Raw genomic sequence first — 19,369 nt, forward strand, 5'->3', positions numbered from 1 at the left:
CGCACAACCCCCCAATAGAACTTATAACAAGTAAAACTGTGCCATTTTAAAACCTGTGGACTGCCCTTAAGCATTTGAAGGTAACTGGAACATTAATTTACCAAGAGAGCTGTATTTGTGCAACCTGCCTGCAAGAAACCTTTTATATAAAGACTTCTATTTTTGATAAATACAGCCTTGTGTCTTTGTGTGATGGGGTGGTGATTATTGTGTGGGATATCTTGAACGCTTAACCTAATGCCCTCTGGAGATCTAGCCTGACTGCTCGCACCACGTTACCTAGATGGTGGGCAGGGGTTATTTTTAAAGAGGTGATCCTTTGCCCTGACTTAGAGGAAAGGGTCCCTGCTTGTCGCAAGTGCCTACCTGCGCCAACCAGAGACCCCGGATTCTAACATTGGTGGCAGCGGTGTGGATTTGCGGATTTGCGTTCTTGGTGTCTGCGCAGTGATTACTAACCATTGCACAGTGGACAGTCCAGTAGCTTAAGCCACATAACTTTTCAAGTTGTAATTTCACTTGCCAAGAAAGAAGATCCCTTGTGTTTGGAGTCATGCCTGGCCCAAACAGCATTGAGAAATCAATCTCTGAAACCTCTGAAATCCTAGGAATGGAATGGGAGGCATCAAAACTGGACAGCTACAAGAGAACTGAACTCAAGTACTTCTGCAGGAAGCTCAAGGTTCCACATGCAGGATGCAAAAACAGATCAGATCTCTTCAAGGCGCTGAAAGCCTGGATTGAATCAAGGGGTGCAACTAAGGAAGTTACACCATTGAAACCAGCGGAAAGCGTTCGCAGTTTTGGCAGAGGCCTGTCGCCAGAGGAGCTGGCAGACAGACAGGCCGCAATAGAACAAGAGGTCACTTTGGCGAAACTGAAACTGGCTCTGGAAGAGAAGAAGATAGCTCTTGAAGAAAGAAAGATTCAGATGGAGCATGACTTCATAATGAAGAAATATGATATGGAGCTCGAGAGGCTTGAGGCCAGGAGTGTCTCAGCCAAGCAACCAGAAAGGTGCATAGCTCAGAGATTGAGCTTTTCTGAGTGGGAGGAGGAATCCAGCTCAGATGGTGGCAGCAATATTGAATTTTACAGTGCTGAGAGAGTAGTACGCACACCCAGAGATATGGCGCCTGACTTGAAGGAGGGGGTTAACATACACCAGGAGGTTCAAGGGCATGAGGTAGCTCCAGTAGTGCGCACTATCCCTGAAGGGAATAGGGTAACTGGCGCAGGGGTTCATGGTCCTAGTGGCGAGAGGGACACTCTACTGACTCTAGATGAGAGGTGCAGGGAGAGGGGTTCCCCCAAAACTGAAGTCCTGGTGGGTGAGTGTGAAGACCGCCCAGAAGAGTGTGGGTTGTGTGACAGAGACAGTCAGATACTGTCTTGCCAGTCTCAGGAGAGTGGTGTGGAGAACGTGTGTGAGGCACTGGATGGTAAGGTGAAGGATAGTTTGGTTAACCCTGCTAGGGGGCTGTGTGATCCAATTGTGGGAGATCATATTGTAAGTCCCTGTTTTCCAGAGCAATGCCAACACCTGTGTGAGGGTGAGTTCTCTGACGGCAGAGAACTCACAGAGGAGGCAGACCTTTTGGTGGAGTCCAGAGGGTCTGGAGAGGCATTGGGGAGTGACCCCGTGGGGAGTGGCTCAGGTATCTTCCAACCCAGAGTGGTGTAAGTGGTGCAGAGTAGCACAGCTAGGTCCCATGGCAGTGGGAGGGGTGTAGGGGCTCACGTCCTGTCTCAGTGGAGAAGGAGTGAGTGTGGGGCTGCGTGCCCCCAGGTGCCCGAAACCCAGTCTCAGAGCCTGGATGGTTCTTTAAGAGAACACCAGGCGGGGAGCCTAGGCTGTCCTGATGGGCCGCCCATTGAGGGGGATCCCCTAGTGTCTAGTGGACGGGAGTGTCTGTAAGCAGGCCTCCCTCGGTTCTGGTTTCTGGCAGTACCGTTCCAGTTGGGAGGGTGCAGAAGTCCAGAGTGAGGGGTGAGAGGGGGAAAGAGTCCCCAGTGGAAGAACCAGTGGGTCAGGGGCCAGCCAGAAGGGCTGCGTCACCAGTGAATGACCATGGTGACACCAATTCTGTCCTGGGGGATCTTCAGGCACTGTCAGATGGACAGGGGTCAGGAGATCAGCGCCCGGCAGACTGTCACACGACACATGAGTTATGTGTCACCCTCAGGGGGGGCATGCGTGCTCCCCGGGAAGTCCTGGTGCACCAGGCGAGTGTTCAACCGCATGGGTTGGTCCCAGGGTTGGGAAGCCAGGTTCAGGTGTTGTCTGACCTGGAGGGTGGGACCACTGTAATCAGTGTCCTGACCCATGTTGCTTCTGGGGGTACCACGCCAGTTGGGAGTGGGCAGTACTCTGGAAGGGGGTTCAGAGGGAGGGCGTCCTCGCCTCTGACCCCGGCTCAACTGAAGGGTTTAGACCCCAGGTTGGAGGGCCAGGTTCAAGGTGTCCCCCCTGGCCTGGACGCCCAGTTGCAGGATAGAACCCCTGAACTGGTGGGCGAATTGCGCGGGACACCTGCCCCAGGTGCCCTGGCAATTCTGGAAGGGGGTACCACTCCAGGTGGGAGGGTACAGAGCCCCAAGGAGGAGGACCGGGTGTGGGAGAGGCCACCCCAGTCTTTGGTCCAGCCGCCGGGTACAGTCCTGGGGCTGGTGGGTCAGTGCCAGGATGTCATACCTGACCTGACAAGAGGGAGAATGGACAAAGGGTGCCAAGCACCTGGGGCTACTGCCCCCCACTCCCTGGCGCCACAGAGGTTTGAGAGCCCTGAGAGGCATACGGCCTGGGTCTAATCCCTGACTACTGTCAGTGGCCGCTGTAGCATTTTGCTGTCTGTCTGTTGGGACACACCTGTGGGCCAGTTAAGGTTAGGTGCTGCACAGGTGGTTTCCACAGGTGAGGAGAAGGGTTCCCCATGGATCGGCTTGGTGGGCCCTGAGAGTATGGACAGAGGAAGTCCGATAGGTTCAGATTGGCGTAGAAATGGAGTCTGCCCCTGCAGTTGCGGGCCAGGTCCTTGTTCTATTGCCCCAAGCAGGGAAGACCAGCATGGTGGTGATTGGTCTACCCTGCGTTTTGGCTGGAAGAGGGTTGTGTTGGACCTAGCCCTTTTTGCAGGGTCATCCCTAACCTTTTTGCCTTCCTCCTGTATTTTTTCTGACCTGGTGTTGGCTTATTTATGACTCTGGGCACCTTACCACTGCTGATCAGTGCTAAGGTGCATATGCTCTCCCTATGGTAAAATGTATACATTGATTGGTGTCCATGTTTGGCTTATTTGGTTTACTATCAGCCCCTAGTAAAATGTGTCTAGGGTCTGCCACTGCAGAACCTGCGTGCAGTCTGGTACTGTCGCGCTGACTGCGCAAGTGCACCCACTTGCCAGTCCCTAAACCTTCCCTTAACTACATATTAGTCACCCCTCTGGTAGGCCCAAGGGCTGGGTGCATTGTAGGCATAAGGTAGGACATGCCCTGATGTGTGTGTGGCATGTCTTAATAGTGAATTACAGCCATTTTCGTTTTTCACTATTGAAGGCTACCTGCTCTCCATGGGCCAGAATGGGCTGCTGGAATTACTACACGCTGTAATCCCAGTGGACTCATAGAGCATGGTAGAAAGTCATATTTAGTATGCCTGAACTCAGAATAATAAAATAATTCTTTTAGTAAAGTTTATTTTAATATCCTGTGTTTGTAAATACTACTTTTAGAAAGTTAGTATTTACTGACCTGGCCATTTCAGTCCGCCTCTGCTGTGTGTGTGTTCTGCCTAGCAACAGTAAGGAGCAGGGCTGGAGAATTCCAAGAGACAGGCTGGCTGCCAGGTGGTGGGTAGAGAGATTACACCAGGATGGGTGGGAGGAGTACACCTTTGACTCTGAATAGACCTGTGCCCTGCCACCACAATGCCGGCTCCGCCCCCTGTGGAGCGGCTGATGTCTCTGCCCTGCTGCTGAAAGGAAAGAGCAGAGTCACCACAACAAAGTGCTCCAAAACTGGACTGAGCCAGGCCCAGGCCCCCTGGCGCTAAAGAACAAAAGAATTGTGCTATAAAAGTAGGAGCCTGGCTCCTAAGAAATCAGATCCTGTTTACGCAACGACGAACCTCTGCCTGAAGGAGAAGGACCTGGAGAAGCTGAAGGAGGAATACTGTCTCTCTGCCTGAGAGACTGGCCTGCAGTGGGTGCCTGTCTGCTGGAAGGAGAGGAAAAGACTGAAAGGAAAGACTTTGATTCAACTTGTGCTGAACTATCTCCAAGGGCTTGCTAGAGAACTTGCCTCCTGAACTGCGCCCCAGGAACATTGGGTGCTACCCCCCCCTTGAGGAAGAAGAGACTGCCGTGGGTGATTCTGCACCGCTGACCCCAGAGAACCTTGTGCCTTAATCCCGCTGAGCTACGCGACTTCTGCCGCTGGAGCAGCTGTGAGCATTGTGACGGCCCGCAAGCCTAAACAAAGTAAGCAACTGCCCCCTCGAGCCGTTGCTCGCAAAGTAAGGAGGAGATCCCTGTGTCCAAACATCGAGCCCTGCGACCCCCCTGGGCTGCAGAAATCACCGTGAGGACCTGTGCGCACTGTTCGCCCCAACCGGACGAAGCTGACAGCGCGCTGCGCTGAGATCTCGCCCCCAGGCTGCCCCTCTTGCCTCTGCCCTCGCTGGTGTGCTAGGAAGTTGAGGAGTGCCCCCACGAAGCATCAGCATCCTCGGAGGAGCCGGGACCAAGACGCGACGTGGGACACTCATGGTTGACATCTGCAAGCCGCCGCGAACCTCCCCGTGAAAGAACAAAGGTATTCTGCCAAAGCGCACTGAGGTACGGTCCGTACCTCCTTTGTACGGTGCGTCCCTGCCTTTACAGTATTGAGGGCTGGGGCGCTGTAGTACGGCCCGTACTGACCTTGGTGCGGTGCGTCTCTACCTTTGAAGGATTTTGTGCTTTGTGCCCTGGTACGGCCCGTGCTCGACTCTGTTTGAGCCGTATCTGTGTTGCCGTCCGTGTACGGCGCGTCCCCATCACTGTACGGACCGTACAGTAGTAAAAGCATTGCCGGGACTCACGCGGGAAGCGTGGGACTTGGTAAGCGAAGCCTGGAAGAAGTCCGACGCGTACCTACGTCGGTACGGGCTGTCTGGTTCAAGGCCGGTGGACGCGTACCTCACGCGAGAAGCGTGAGAAAAGGCACGACGTACGGAAATCGTAGTACGAGGCGTACCTGAAGCGCTACGAAGCGCACAACCCCCCAATAGAACTTATAACAAGTAAAACTGTGCCATTTTAAAACCTGTGGACTGCCCTTAAGCATTTGAAGGTAACTGGAACATTAATTTACCAAGAGAACTGTATTTGTGCAACCTGCCTGCAAGAAACCTTTTACATAAAGACTTCTATTTTTGATAAATACAGCCTTGTGTCTTTGTGTGGTGGGGTGGTGATTATTGTGTGGGATATCTTGAACGCTTAACCTAATGCCCTCTGGAGATCTAGCCTGACTGCTCGCGCCACGTTACCTAGAGGGTGAGCAGGGTTTATTTTTAAAGAGGTGATCCTTTGCCCTGACTTAGAGGAAAGGGTCCCTGCGTGTCGCAAGTGCCTACCTGCGCCAACCAGAGACCCCAGATTCTAACAGGAAACCTACCAAACCCACACATTTCTGAAAACTAGACACTCGGTGGATTCCAGGAAGGTATGGCTTGCGTGGATCTCCCAAAGTTTTCTTTCTTACCCAGAATCCCCTGCAAACCTCAAATTTAGTTTCAAAAATCACTTTTTCCACACATTTTTGTGTGGGAAAGTTGTGGCATCACCGGGCTGACAAAAATGTCCTACCACCCAGTGTTCCCCCAGGTCTCTCGATAAAAATTATGCCTCACTCGAGTGGGAGGCCCAAGTACCCTCGACAGGCAAAGGCCCAAAACTTATTGAGGCAACATCAAAATTGCCTATCACAAAACGACCTGGTTTTGCAAGGGGGGTCACCTGGGTTTTTGTCCCCGTGCTCGGCGGCCAGCTAGGGAAACCTACCAAACCCACACATTTCCGAAAACTAGAAAACCGGGGGATTCCAGGGAGGTATGGCTTGTGTGGATCCCCAAATGTTTCCCCAGAATCCCCTGCAAACTTTAAATTTAGCTTACAAAATCTACTTTTTCCACACATTTTTGTGTAGGAAAGTTGTGGCATCACCGGGCTGACACAAATATCATACAACCCAGCGTTCCCCCAGGTCTCCCAATAAAAATTGTGCCTCACTCATTCAGGAGGCCCAAGTACCCGTGACAGGCAAGGGTCCAAAACGCATTGAGGCAACTTCAAAATTGTCAATCACAAAACAACCTCGTTTTGCAAGGGTGGTCACCTGGGTTTTTGGCACTGTGCTCGGGGGTCAGCTAGGGAAACCTACCAAACCCACACATCTATGAAAACTAGACACCCTGGATATTCCAAGGAGGTAAGGCTTGTGTGAATCCTCCAACATTTTCTCACTCAGAATCCCCTGCAAACCTCAAGTTTAGATAACAAAATCACTTTTTCCACATATTTTTGTGTGGGAAAGTTGTGGCATCAGAGGGCTGACACTAATTTCCTACCACCCAATGTTCCCCCAGGTCTCAAGATAAAAATGGTGCCTCACTCGTGCAGGAGGCCCAAGTACCCGCGACAGGCAAGGGCCCAAAATATATTGAGGAGACATCAAAATTGCTTCTCACAAAACAACCTGGTTTTGCAAGGGGGGTCACCTGGGTTTTTGGCCCTGTGCTCGGTGGCCAGCTAGAGAAACCTACCAAACCCACACATTTATGAAACACTAGACACCCTGGGGATTCCAAGGAGGTAAGACTTGCATGAATCCCCCAACATTTTCTTACCCAGAATCCCCGGCAAACCTCAAATTTAGATAAAAATATCACTTTTTCCACATATTTTTGTTTGGGTAAATTGTGGCATCACCAGGCTGACACAAATTTCCTACCACCTAGCGTTCCCCCAGGTTTCCCGATAAAAATGGTGCCTCACTCGTGCAGGCGTCCCAAGTACCCGCGACAGGCAAGGGCCCAAAACGTATTGCGGCAACATCAATATTGCCTATCACAAAACAACCTGGTTTTGCAAGGGGGGCCACCTGGGTTTTTGGCACCGTGTTCGGCAGCCAGCTAGGGAAACCTACCAAACCAAACATTTCTAAAAACTGCACACCCTGGGGATTCCAGGGAGGTATGGCTTGCGTGGATCCCCCAATGTTTTCTTACCCCAAATCCCCTGCAAACCTCAAATTTAGCTGAAAAAATCACTTTTACCACACATTTTTGTGTGGGAAAGTTGTGGCATCACCAGGCTGACACAAATTTCCTACCACCCAATATTCCACCAGGTCTCCAGATAAAAATGGTGCCTCACTCGTGCGGGAGGCCCAAATACCCGCGACAGGCAAGGGTCCAAAATGTATTGAGGCAACATCAAAATTGCCAATGACAAAACGACCTGGTTTTGCAAGGGGGGTCACCTGGGTTTTTGGCCCTGTGTTCGGCGGTCAGCTAGGGAAACCCCCCTAACCCATACATTTCTGAAAACTAGACACCCGGGGAATTCCAGGGAGGTATGGCTTGTGTGGATCCCCCAACGTTTTCTTACCCAAAATCCCCTGCAAACCTCAAATTTAGCTGAAAAACTCACTTTTTCCACACATTTTTGTGTGGGGAAGTTGTGGCATCACAGGGCTGAAACAAATTTCCTACCACCCAATGTTCCCCCAGGTCTCCAGATAAAAATGGTGCCTCACTCGTGCGGGAGGCACAAGTACCCACGACAGGCAAGGGCCCAAAATGTATTGAGGAGACATCAAAAATTGCCTTTCACAAAACGACCGTGTTTTGCAAGGGGGGTCACCTGGGTTTTTGGCCCCGTGCTCGGGGGTCAGCTAGGAAAACCTACCAAACCCACACATTTATGAAACACTAGACACCCTGGGGATATCAAGGAGGTAAGGTTTGCGTGAATCCCCCAACATTTTCTGACCCAGAATCCCCTGCAGACCTCAAGTTTAGATTTAAAAAATCACTTTTTCCACATATTTTTGTTTGGGTAAATTGTGGCATCACCAGGCTGACACAAATTTCCTACCACCTAGCGATCCCCCAGGTTTCCTGATAAAAATGGTGCCTCACTCGTGTGGGAGGCCCAAGTACCCACGACAGGCAAGGGCTCAAAAAGTATTGAGGCAACATCAAAATTGCCTATCACAAAATGACCTGGTTTTGCAAGGGTGGTCACCTGGGTTTTTGGCACCGTCTTCGGCGGCCAGCAAGGGAAACCTACCAAACCCACACATTTCTGAAAACTAGACACCCGGGGGATTCTAGGGAGGTATGGATTGCGTATATCCCCCAAATGTTTTCTTACCCAGAATCCCCTGGAAACCTCAAATTTAGCTGAAAAAAAATCACTTTTTCCACATATTTTTGTGGGGTAAGTTGTGGCATCACCAGGCTTACACAATTTCCTAGCACCTAGCTTTCCCCCAGGTCTCCCGATAAAAATGGTGCCTCACTCCTGTGGGAGTCCCATGTACCCGCAACAGGCAAGGGCTCAAAACGTATTGAGGCGACATCAAAATTGCCTATCAGAAAACGACCTGGTTTTGCAATGGGTGTCACCTGGGTTTTTGGCCAAGTGCTCGGCGGCCAGCTAGGGAAACCTACCAAACCCACACATTTCTGAAAACTAGACAACCGAGGGATACCAGGGAGGTATGGCTTGTGTGGATCCGCAAATGTTTTCTTACCCAGAATCCCCTGCAAACCTCAAATTTAGCATAAAAAATCACTTGTTCCACACATTTTTGTGTAGGAAAGTTGTGGCATCACCGGGCTAACACAAATGTCATACTACCCAGCGTTCCCCCAGGTCTCCCAATAAAACTGGTGCCTCAATCATTCAGGAGGCCCAAGTACCCGTGACAGGCAAGGGCCCAAAAGATATTGAGGCAACTTCAAAATTGCCTATCACAAAATGACCTGGTTTTGCAAGGGGGGTCACCTGGGTTTTTTGCCCCGTGCTCGGCAGCCAGCTATGGAAACCTACCAAACCCAAACACTTCTAAAAAAACTAGACACCCAGGGACTCCAGGGAGGTATGGCTTACGTGCATTCCCCAAAGTTTTCTGACCCAAAATCCCCTGCATACCTCAAATTTAGCGGAAAAAAATCCTTTTTCCACACATTTTTGTGTGGGAAAGTTGTGGCATCACTGGGCTGACACAAATTTCCTACCACCCAGCGTTCCCCCAGGTCTCCCGATAAAAATGGTGCCTCACTCGTACGGGAGGCCCAAGTACTCGCGACAGGCAAGGGCCCAAAACGTATTGAGGCAACATCAAAGTTGCCTATCACAAAATACCCTGGTTTTGTCAATTACAAAACGACCTCGTTTTGCAAGGGGGGTCACCTGGGTTTTTGGCACTGTGCTCGGCGGCCAGCTAGGGAAACCTACAAAACCCACACATTTATGAAAACTAGACACCTGGGGAATTCCAGGGAGGTATGGCTTACGTGGATTCCTCAACGTTTTCTTACCCAGAATCCCCTATGAACCTCAACTTTAGATGACAAAATCACTTTTTCCACATATTTTTGTGTGGGTAAATTGTGGCATCACCGGGCTCCAGATAAAAATGGTGCGTCACTCGAGTGGGAGGCCCAAGTACCCGTGACAGGCAAGGGCCCAAAAAGTATTGAGGCGACATCAAAGTTGCCTATCACAAAATAACCTGGTTTTGCAAGGGGGGTCACCTGGATTTTTGACCCAGTGCTCGCCGGTCAGCTACGTAAACCTACCAAACCCACACATTTATGAAAACTAGACACCCTGGGGATTCCAGGGAGGTAAGGCTTGCGTGGATGCCACAACATTTTCTTTCCCAGAATCCCTGCAAACCTCAAGTTTAGATGACAAAATCACTTTTTCCACATATTTTTGTGGGGGTAAATTATGGCATCACCAGGCTGACACAAATTTCCTACCACCTAGCATTCCCCCAGGTCACCCTATAAAAATGGTGCCTCATCCATGTGGGATGCCCAAGTACCCACGACAGGCAAGGGCCCAAAAAGTATTGAGGCAACATCAAAATTGGCTATTACAAAACGACTTCGTTTTGCAAGTGGGGTCACCTGGGTTTTCGCCCCCGTACTCGGTGGCCATCTAGGGATACCTACCCAACCCATATATTTCTGAAAACTAGACACCCGGGGGATTTAAGGGAGGTATGGCTTGTGTGGATCCCCAAACGTTTTCTTACCCAGAATCCCCTGCAAACCTCAAGTTTACATGACAAAATCAGTTTTTCCACACATTTTTGTGTGGGTAAATTGTGGCATCACCGGGCTGACACAAATTTCCTACCACATAGCATTCCCTCAGGACTCCCGTTAAAAATGGTTCCTCATGCGTGTGGGAGGCCCAAGTACCCGCGACAGGCAAGGGCCCAAAACTTATTGAGGCAACATCAAAATTGCCTATCACAAAATGACCTGGTTTTGCAAGGGGGGGTCACCTGGGTTTTTGGCACCGTGTTCGGCGGCCAGCTTGGGAAACCTACCAAACCCACACATTTCTGAAAACTAGACACCTGGGGGATTCCAGGAAGGTATGGCTTCCCTGGATCCCCCAACGTTATCTTAACCAGAATCCCCTGCAAACCTCAAATTTAGTTGAAAAAATCAGTTTTTACACATATTTTTGTGTGGATAAATTGTGGCATCACCGGGCTGACACAAATTTCCTACCACCTAGCATTCCCCCAGGTCTCCCGATAAAAATGGTGCCTCACGTGTGTGGGAGGCACAAGTACTCACAACAGGCAAGGGCCCAAAACGTATTGAGGCAACATAAAAATTGCCTATCACAAAATGAACTGGTTTTGCAAGGGGGGGTCACCTGGGTTTTTGGCACCGTGTTCGGTGGATAGCTTGGGAAACCTACCAAACCCACACATTTCTGAAAACTAGACACGCGGGTTATTCCAGGGAGGTATGGCTTGCGTGGATCCCCCAAAATTTTCTGACCCAGAATCCCCTGCAAACCTCAAATTTAGTTGAAAAAATCACTTTTTCCACACATTTTGATGTGGGAAAGTTGTGACAACACCGGGCTGACACTAATTTCCTACCACCCAGTGTTCCCCCAGGTCTCCCGATAAAAATGGTGCCTCACTCGAGTGGGAGGCCCAAGTACCCGTGAGAGACAAGGGCCCAAAAAGTATTGAGGCGACATCAAAGTTGCCTTTCACAAAATAACCTGGTTTTGCAAGGGGGGTCACCTGGGTTTTTGGCCCAGTGCTCGGCGGTCAGCTAGGGAAACCTACCAAACCCACACATTTATGAAAACTAGACACCCTGGGGATTCCAGGGAGGTATGGCTTGCGTGCATCCCCCAACATTTTCTTACCCAGATTCCCTGGAAACCTCAAATTAAGTTGAAAAATTCACTTTTTCCACACATTTTCGTCTGGGAAAGTTGTGGCATCACATTTGGGAATGGATTGCACACCTTAGATTATGTGTAACTTCCTCCTTATTTATCATAGAAATCACTGTGGCGTGCATTTTCACTGGTGACGTGCTTAGCCCAAACTGCACGTTGAAACATAACCACACCATATCGGGGCGACTTCCCACCCCGTATCCAGTGGCACTGCCAGTACTGCGTTAAGCAATATCTTGTATATTAGTTCAAACTTTACTCCTGTTTACTCCAAAAACACTCTTCATTCTTTGACTCTTGGAACTCGTCAAAACCTTCATGCAAGGAAAGCATTTTCCTTAAGTTTCTCATGTTCAAAATGGGCCATCCGAACCTCTAATTCAGAACACGTACAAGCGCTGTATTTCATCAGAAGCAGTTTATTAACCCAATGCATTTCGGGCCTCGATGGGCCCTTCGTCAGGGGAAACTGAAATTAACAATAAGACAGACATTACAAGTTTATCCTGCAAAATGTATTGGAGTTATCTCATTTAAAAACAATCTTAGTCTTGTAAAATGTCAATCATTTCTCCATAATTGCCACATGCAATGGTAACGAAAACCTCTTTCACAGTGTCATAATGCCCTGTAATACCGGGAAACACTCTTACTCCTTTCACCCATTTAAAATCACATGCATTAAACTGTTGAGATTGCAGCACCCACCACAGGACTTCTTACTTTCCCTTGATTTTGTAACCCTTGTGCCTCGTATTCACATTACTGCTCTCTATTCTTTTTCCTCCCCTGCGTGAAAAACATACTTTCATGTTCAAGGCTCTGAATCCCAAACCACCCCTCTGCGCGAGATCGTATCTATGCTTCATTAATCATCCTGTTCCGATTCATTCCCCGTGCATACCTGCTAAGCGTCACCCGTCCTTTTCTCTCCATCTACAAACGAGTAATTCACTGTCTGCAGCCACTGCCTTAATTTGAACCTGGTGTGCCGACCACGTGACCCTTAGCTAAAACCATGTGCTTTCCTTCCTAGATGCCTGTGACTTTCCTAAAACTCCCGAAAACACTGCATCTCCCACAATGCCCTTAAACATATTGTAAAAATTCCGTTTTTCAACTCTGATTATGCATGTGACTATAAACGACATTTAAAGTACATTAAAATCTTAATGAACCACTTGTAATTTTGCAATGTATAATCTGTCCAATGCTTGTGACTGCTAATTCAATCTTGAACTGACACCTTTTCAAAACGATGCTTCGTTTATAGTCACATGCATAATCAGGGTCACGTGGTCGGCACACCAGGTTCAAATTAAGGCAGTGGCTGCAGACAGTGAATTACTCGTTTGTAGATGGAGAGAAAAGGACGGGTGACGCTTAGCAGGTATGCACGGGGAATGAATCGGAACAGGATGATTAATGAAGCATAGATACGATCTCGCGCAGAGGGGTGGTTTGGGATTCAGAGCCTTGAACATGAAAGTATGTTTTTCACGCAGGGGAGGAAAAAGAATAGAGAGCAGTAATGTGAATACGAGGCACAAGGGTTACAAAATCAAGGGAAAGTAAGAAGTCCTGTGGTGGGTGCTGCAATCTCAACAGTTTAATGCATGTGATTTTAAATGGGTGAAAGGAGTAAGAGTGTTTCCCGGTATTACAGGGCATTATGACACTGTGAAAGAGGTTTTCGTTACCATTGCATGTGGCAATTATGGAGAAATGATTGACATTTTACAAGACTAAGATTGTTTTTAAATGAGATAACTCCAATACATTTTGCAGGATAAACTTGTAATGTCTGTCTTATTGTTAATTTCAGTTTCCCCTGACGAAGGGCCCATCGAGGCCCGAAATGCATTGGGTTAATAAACTGCTTCTGATGAAATACAGCGCTTGTACGTGTTCTGAATTAGAGGTTCGGATGGCCCATTTTGAACATGAGAAACTTAAGGAAAATGCTTTCCTTGCATGAAGGTTTTGACGAGTTCCAAGAGTCAAAGAATGAAGAGTGTTTTTGGAGTAAACAGGAGTAAAGTTTGAACTAATATACAAGATATTGCTTAACGCAGTACTGGCAGTGCCACTGGATACGGGGTGGGAAGTCGCCCCGATATGGTGTGGTTATGTTTCAACGTGCAGTTTGGGCTAAGCACGTCACCAGTGAAAATGCACGCCACAGTGATTTCTATGATAAATAAGGAGGAAGTTACACATAATCTAAGGTGTGCAATCCATTCCCAAATGTGATGTCTATCAAAATATGCCCTTTTGGATTAGCACCCACTACGAAAAACGTCAATGTGACAAACTGTTGGAAAATATCACGTGACTTTCATGCAAGGCGGAACATCGGTATTCACGAAGCATCGTTTTGAAAAGGTGTCAGTTCAAGATTGAATTAGCAGTCACAAGCATTGGACAGATTATACATTGCAAAATTACAAGTGGTTCATTAAGATTTTAATGTACTTTAAATGTCGTTTATAGTCACATGCATAATCAGAGTTGAAAAACGGAATTTTTACAATATGTTTAAGGGCATTGTGGGAGATGCAGTGTTTTCGGGAGTTTTAGGAAAGTCACAGGCATCTAGGAAGGAAAGCACATGGTTTTAGCTAAGGGTCACGTGGTCGGCACACCAGGTTCAAATTAAGGCAGTGGCTGCAGACAGTGAATTACTCGTTTGTAGATGGAGAGAAAAGGACGGGTGACGCTTAGCAGGTATGCACGGGGAATGAATCGGAACAGGATGATTAATGAAGCATAGATACGATCTCGCGCAGAGGGGTGGTTTGGGATTCAGAGCCTTGAACATGAAAGTATGTTTTTCACGCAGGGGAGGAAAAAGAATAGAGAGCAGTAATGTGAATACGAGGCACAAGGGTTACAAAATCAAGGGAAAGTAAGAAGTCCTGTGGTGGGTGCTGCAATCTCAACAGTTTAATGCATGTGATTTTAAATGGGTGAAAGGAGTAAGAGTGTTTCCCGGTATTACAGGGCATTATGACACTGTGAAAGAGGTTTTCGTTACCATTGCATGTGGCAATTATGGAGAAATGATTGACATTTTACAAGACTAAGATTGTTTTTAAATGAGATAACTCCAATACATTTTGCAGGATAAACTTGTAATGTCTGTCTTATTGTTAATTTCAGTTTCCCCTGACGAAGGGCCCATCGAGGCCCGAAATGCATTGGGTTAATAAACTGCTTCTGATGAAATACAGCGCTTGTACGTGTTCTGAATTAGAGGTTCGGATGGCCCATTTTGAACATGAGAAACTTAAGGAAAATGCTTTCCTTGCATGAAGGTTTTGACGAGTTCCAAGAGTCAAAGAATGAAGAGTGTTTTTGGAGTAAACAGGAGTAAAGTTTGAACTAATATACAAGATATTGCTTAACGCAGTACTGGCAGTGCCACTGGATACGGGGTGGGAAGTCGCCCCGATATGGTGTGGTTATGTTTCAACGTGCAGTTTGGGCTAAGCACGTCACCAGTGAAAATACACGCCACAGTGATTTCTATGATAAATAAGGAGGAAGTTACACATAATCTAAGGTGTGCAATCCATTCCCAAATGTGATGTCTATCAAAATATGCCCTTTTGGATTAGCACCCACTACGAAAAACGTCAATGTGACAAACTGTTGGAAAATATCACGTGACTTTCATGCAAGGCGGAACATCGGTATTCACGAAGCATCGTTTTGAAAAGGTGTCAGTTCAAGATTGAATTAGCAGTCACAAGCATTGGACAGATTATACATTGCAAAATTACAAGTGGTTCATTAAGATTTTAATGTACTTTAAATGTCGTTTATAGTCACATGCATAATCAGAGTTGAAAAACGGAATTTTTACAATATGTTTAAGGGCATTGTGGGAGATGCAGTGTTTTCGGGAGTTTTAGGAAAGTCACAGGCATCTAGGAAGGAAAGCACATGGTTTTAGCTAAGGGTCACGTGGTCGGCACACCAGGTTCAAATTAAGGCAGTGGCTGCAGACAGTGAATTACTCGTTTGTAGATGGAGAGAAAAGGACGGGTGACGCTTAGCAGGTATGCACGGGGAATGAATCGGAACAGGATGATTAATGAAGCATAGATACGATCTCGCGCAGAGGGGTGGTTTGGGATTCAGAGCCTTGAACATGAAAGTATGTTTTTCACACAGGGGAGGAAAAAGAATAGAGAGCAGTAATGTGAATACGAGGCACAAGGGTTACAAAATCAAGGGAAAGTAAGAAGTCCTGTGGTGGGTGCTGCAATCTCAACAGTTTAATGCATGTGATTTTAAATGGGTGAAAGGAGTAAGAGTGTTTCCCGGTATTACAGGGCATTATGACACTGTGAAAGAGGTTTTCGTTACCATTGCATGTGGCAATTATGGAGAAATGATTGACATTTTACAAGACTAAGATTGTTTTTAAATGAGATAACTCCAATACATTTTGCAGGATAAACTTGTAATGTCTGTCTTATTGTTAATTTCAGTTTCCCCTGACGAAGGGCCCATCGAGGCCCGAAATGCATTGGGTTAATAAACTGCTTCTGATGAAATACAGCGCTTGTACGTGTTCTGAATTAGAGGTTCGGATGGCCCATTTTGAACATGAGAAACTTAAGGAAAATGCTTTCCTTGCATGAAGGTTTTGACGAGTTCCAAGAGTCAAAGAATGAAGAGTGTTTTTGGAGTAAACAGGAGTAAAGTTTGAACTAATATACAAGATATTGCTTAACGCAGTACTGGCAGTGCCACTGGATACGGGGTGGGCAGTCGCCCCGATATGGTGTGGTAAAGTTGTGGCATCACCACGCTGACACAAATTTCCTACCACCCAGTGTTCCCCCAGGTCTCCCTATAAAAATGGTGCCTAACTCGTGCGGGAGGCCTGTTAGATTTGGGGGTCTCTAGTTGGCATAGTTAAGTACCTGTGACAAATAGGGACCCTTGTGTCTAGTCAGGTTAAGGGGGTACACTCCTAAAATAACCCCTGCTAACCCCCTTGGTAGCTTGGCACGAGCAGACAGGCTTATCTCAGAAGCAGTGTGTAAAGCATTTGTGAACACATACAGTAATCAAGTGACAACTTTACAGATGGACACCACACAAGTCTCATATAAAAAATAAGTATTCTTTATATAGATTTAACAAAAGACCATAAACGACAAAAATCCACAATACTGTTACTTTAAAATGGTAGAAATTAGCTTAGTTCTCTTAAGATGGTAAATGCGACACTCAGAGTTCAATGTACCTTAAGATGCGACATGCAGGGCAGCGAAAGTGTTGCAGGAAAGGTGATGCGGTAGTCCCTTACACACAAGGATGGCGATGCTTTGAATATCCGGTGCAAAGAAACAAAGATGGCGCTTTCTTCTTGATGCGACATGCTTCCCGGTGATGCAGCGGCGTCTGCTGCGACGTCGATCCTCTTCTCCGGCGATGCGAGGCGCTTCGTGTTGTGAAGCGGCAGTTCGACGACACGCTTCTTGTTCTTGATTCGCGCTTCCAGCTCCTTGCGACACGCAAGTCCTCAAAAAGTCCAGCACAACTGCAGGCACTTAAAAAGTACTCTTGGGGAGCTGGTGGGTGAAGTCTGTTGGCCCTGAGACTTCCGCAGGAGGCAAGCTCTTTTCCAAGCCCTTGAAGATCCTTCACAAGTTGAATAAAAGTGCACACAAAGTCCTTTCTCCTTTCTTTGGCAGTCAGGAAACCACTGCAAGCCAATCCCCCAAGCAGCACTTCAGCTTAGGGATAGTCTCTCCTCAGTTTATTTTGGTTCCACTCCTCAGCAAAGATTTCTTCTTGTTTCTCAAAGTGATCTAAAGTTCTTGGGTTTGGGTCCCAATAGTTATACCCAGTTTTTCTTTGTTCTCTGAAGGCAGAGAGGACTTTGCCTACTCCAAACCAGTTCTGGTCAGTCCTGGAGCACTTTGTTGACAAGACTCCTTCTTTCCTTTCAGAGTGCAGGGCAGAGACATCAGGCGCACCACAGGAGGTGGAGCCAGCATTGTGGAGGTAAGGCACAGCCCTATTCAGGTCCCAGGTGCAACTCCTTCTACCATCTAGATGCAGATCTCTCTATTCAGTCCTGTGCTGACTCACCCTGTCTCCTGGAATTTCCCCAGCCCCTGTCACTCAAAATCCAGACAAGGAATACACAGCCTAGCAGAGGCAGGTTTGGATGGTTAGACAAGAAAATACCTACTTTCTAAAAGTGGTATTTTCAAACACAGGATGTTAAAACCAACTTCACTAAAAGATGTATGTTATCATTCAGAGTTCAGGCATACTAAATTCGAATTTCTACCATGTTCACTGAGTCAGTTAGGATTATAAGATGTAATAATCAAACTGCCCATTCTGGCCTATGGAGAACAGGTAGCCTTGCAATAGTGAAAAACGAAAATGGCTGCAATTCACTATTAGAACATGCCACACACACAAGGGCATGTCCTACCTTACACTTACAATGCACCCTACACTTGGGCCTACCATAGGGGTGTCTGATATGAAGAAAAGGGAAGGTTTAGGGACTGGCAAGTGGGTGCACTTGCCCAGTCAGCATGAAAGTACCAGACTGCACGCAGGCTCTGCAATGGCAGGCCTTAGACACACTTTTACAGGCTGCTTCTGTGGGTGGCACAACCAGTGCTGCAAACCCACCAGCATCATTTGGATTTACAAGCCCTGGGCACTCCTGGTGCATTGTACTAGGGTCTGACAAGTAAACCAAATCAGCCAATCATGGAATCACTAATCCATACATCAATTTACCATAGGGAGCACTTGCACTGTGGCACTGGACAGCAGTGGCACAGTGCCCAAAGCATCTAACACCATCAAAAACACATGAGGCAACAACAATAAAATGAAAGGGAGACCCACACCAAGGTGCCAGGTCTAACACATGTCCCCTCCAGCTGATATGTGGGGAGAACTACCCTACCTCCTGGGAGTTCTCATCACTAAGGCGGAAAAATCTGGACAGACTACCAGCGTTGGCGTGTTCTGTACCAGGGCGGTGTTCCACCGTGAAATCCATCCCCTGTAGGGAAATGGACCACCTCAACAGCTTTGGATTCTCACCCCTCATCTGCATCAACCATCTGAGGGGCCTGTGGTCTGTCTGAACCCGGAAGTGAGTCCCAAACAGGTATGGTCTCAGCTTCTTCAGTGCCCAGAGCACGGCAAATGCCTCACACTCAATAGCACTCTACCTCTGTTCCTGTGGAAGTATCCTCCTACTGATGAAGGCTACAGGTTGATCTAGACCCTCCTCATTCATCTGTGCCAAAACAGCCACCACACCATGCTCTGAAGCGTCTGTTTGTACTATGAACTCTCTGGAGAAGTTGGGTGACAGGAGCACGGGCGCCGTGCACATAGCAGTTTTCAGGGCCTCAAAAGCTTTCTGACAGGTGTCAATCCAAATCACTCTCTTGGGCTGCTTCCTGGAAGTCAGAGCGGTCAAGGGTGCAACAATGTTGCCATACCCCTTGACAAACCTCCTGTAGTAACCCATGAGTCCTAAAAAGGCTCTCACCTCTGTCTGGGTTTTGGGGGGCTCCCAAGACAGGATGGTTTCAATCTTGGGCTGCAGGGGCGCCACCTGGCCGCTCCCAACCTGGTTTCCCAAGTACACCATGGAACCCTGCCCAATCTGGCACTTACTCACCTTGATCGTGAGGCCTGCCCTCCGCAGCGCCATCAACACTTCCCAGAGGTGGCGCAGATATTCTTCCCAACTGGCGCTGAACATTGCAATGTCACCCAGGCAGGCGGCACCAAACTTGTCCAGTCCAGCCAACACATGGTTGGCCAACCTCTGAAAGGTGGCAGGGGAATTCTTCATACCA

At 47.8% G+C, this 19,369-nt stretch overlaps 2 long non-coding RNA genes across 3 annotated transcripts; one reads left to right on the forward strand and one right to left on the reverse strand.

Annotated features, from left to right (window-relative positions):
• Positions 1-11,904: 11,904 nt before the first annotated feature.
• Positions 11,905-12,762, reverse strand: LOC146871911 (uncharacterized). Its single transcript, XR_014959626.1, has 2 exons — positions 12,406-12,762; positions 11,905-11,970 (listed from the first exon to the last, which is right to left on the reverse strand). It is a non-coding gene; the product is annotated as an uncharacterized LOC146871911 (long non-coding RNA).
• A 36-nt stretch (positions 12,763-12,798) lies between these two features.
• On the forward strand, positions 12,799-16,066 carry LOC146871912 (uncharacterized). 2 transcript variants are annotated; one of them, XR_014981210.1, is made up of 3 exons: positions 12,799-12,891; positions 13,327-15,565; positions 16,001-16,066. It is a non-coding gene; the product is annotated as an uncharacterized LOC146871912 (long non-coding RNA). The 2 variants fall into 2 exon arrangements; XR_014981209.1 differs by having other exon boundaries at positions 13,327-16,066.
• Positions 16,067-19,369: the final 3,303 nt, after the last annotated feature.

This window comes from Triturus cristatus, chromosome 1_1 (assembly GCF_964204655.1).
Source record: "Triturus cristatus chromosome 1_1, aTriCri1.1, whole genome shotgun sequence".
In the NCBI taxonomy this organism is placed as follows: Eukaryota; Metazoa; Chordata; class Amphibia; order Caudata; family Salamandridae; genus Triturus; species Triturus cristatus.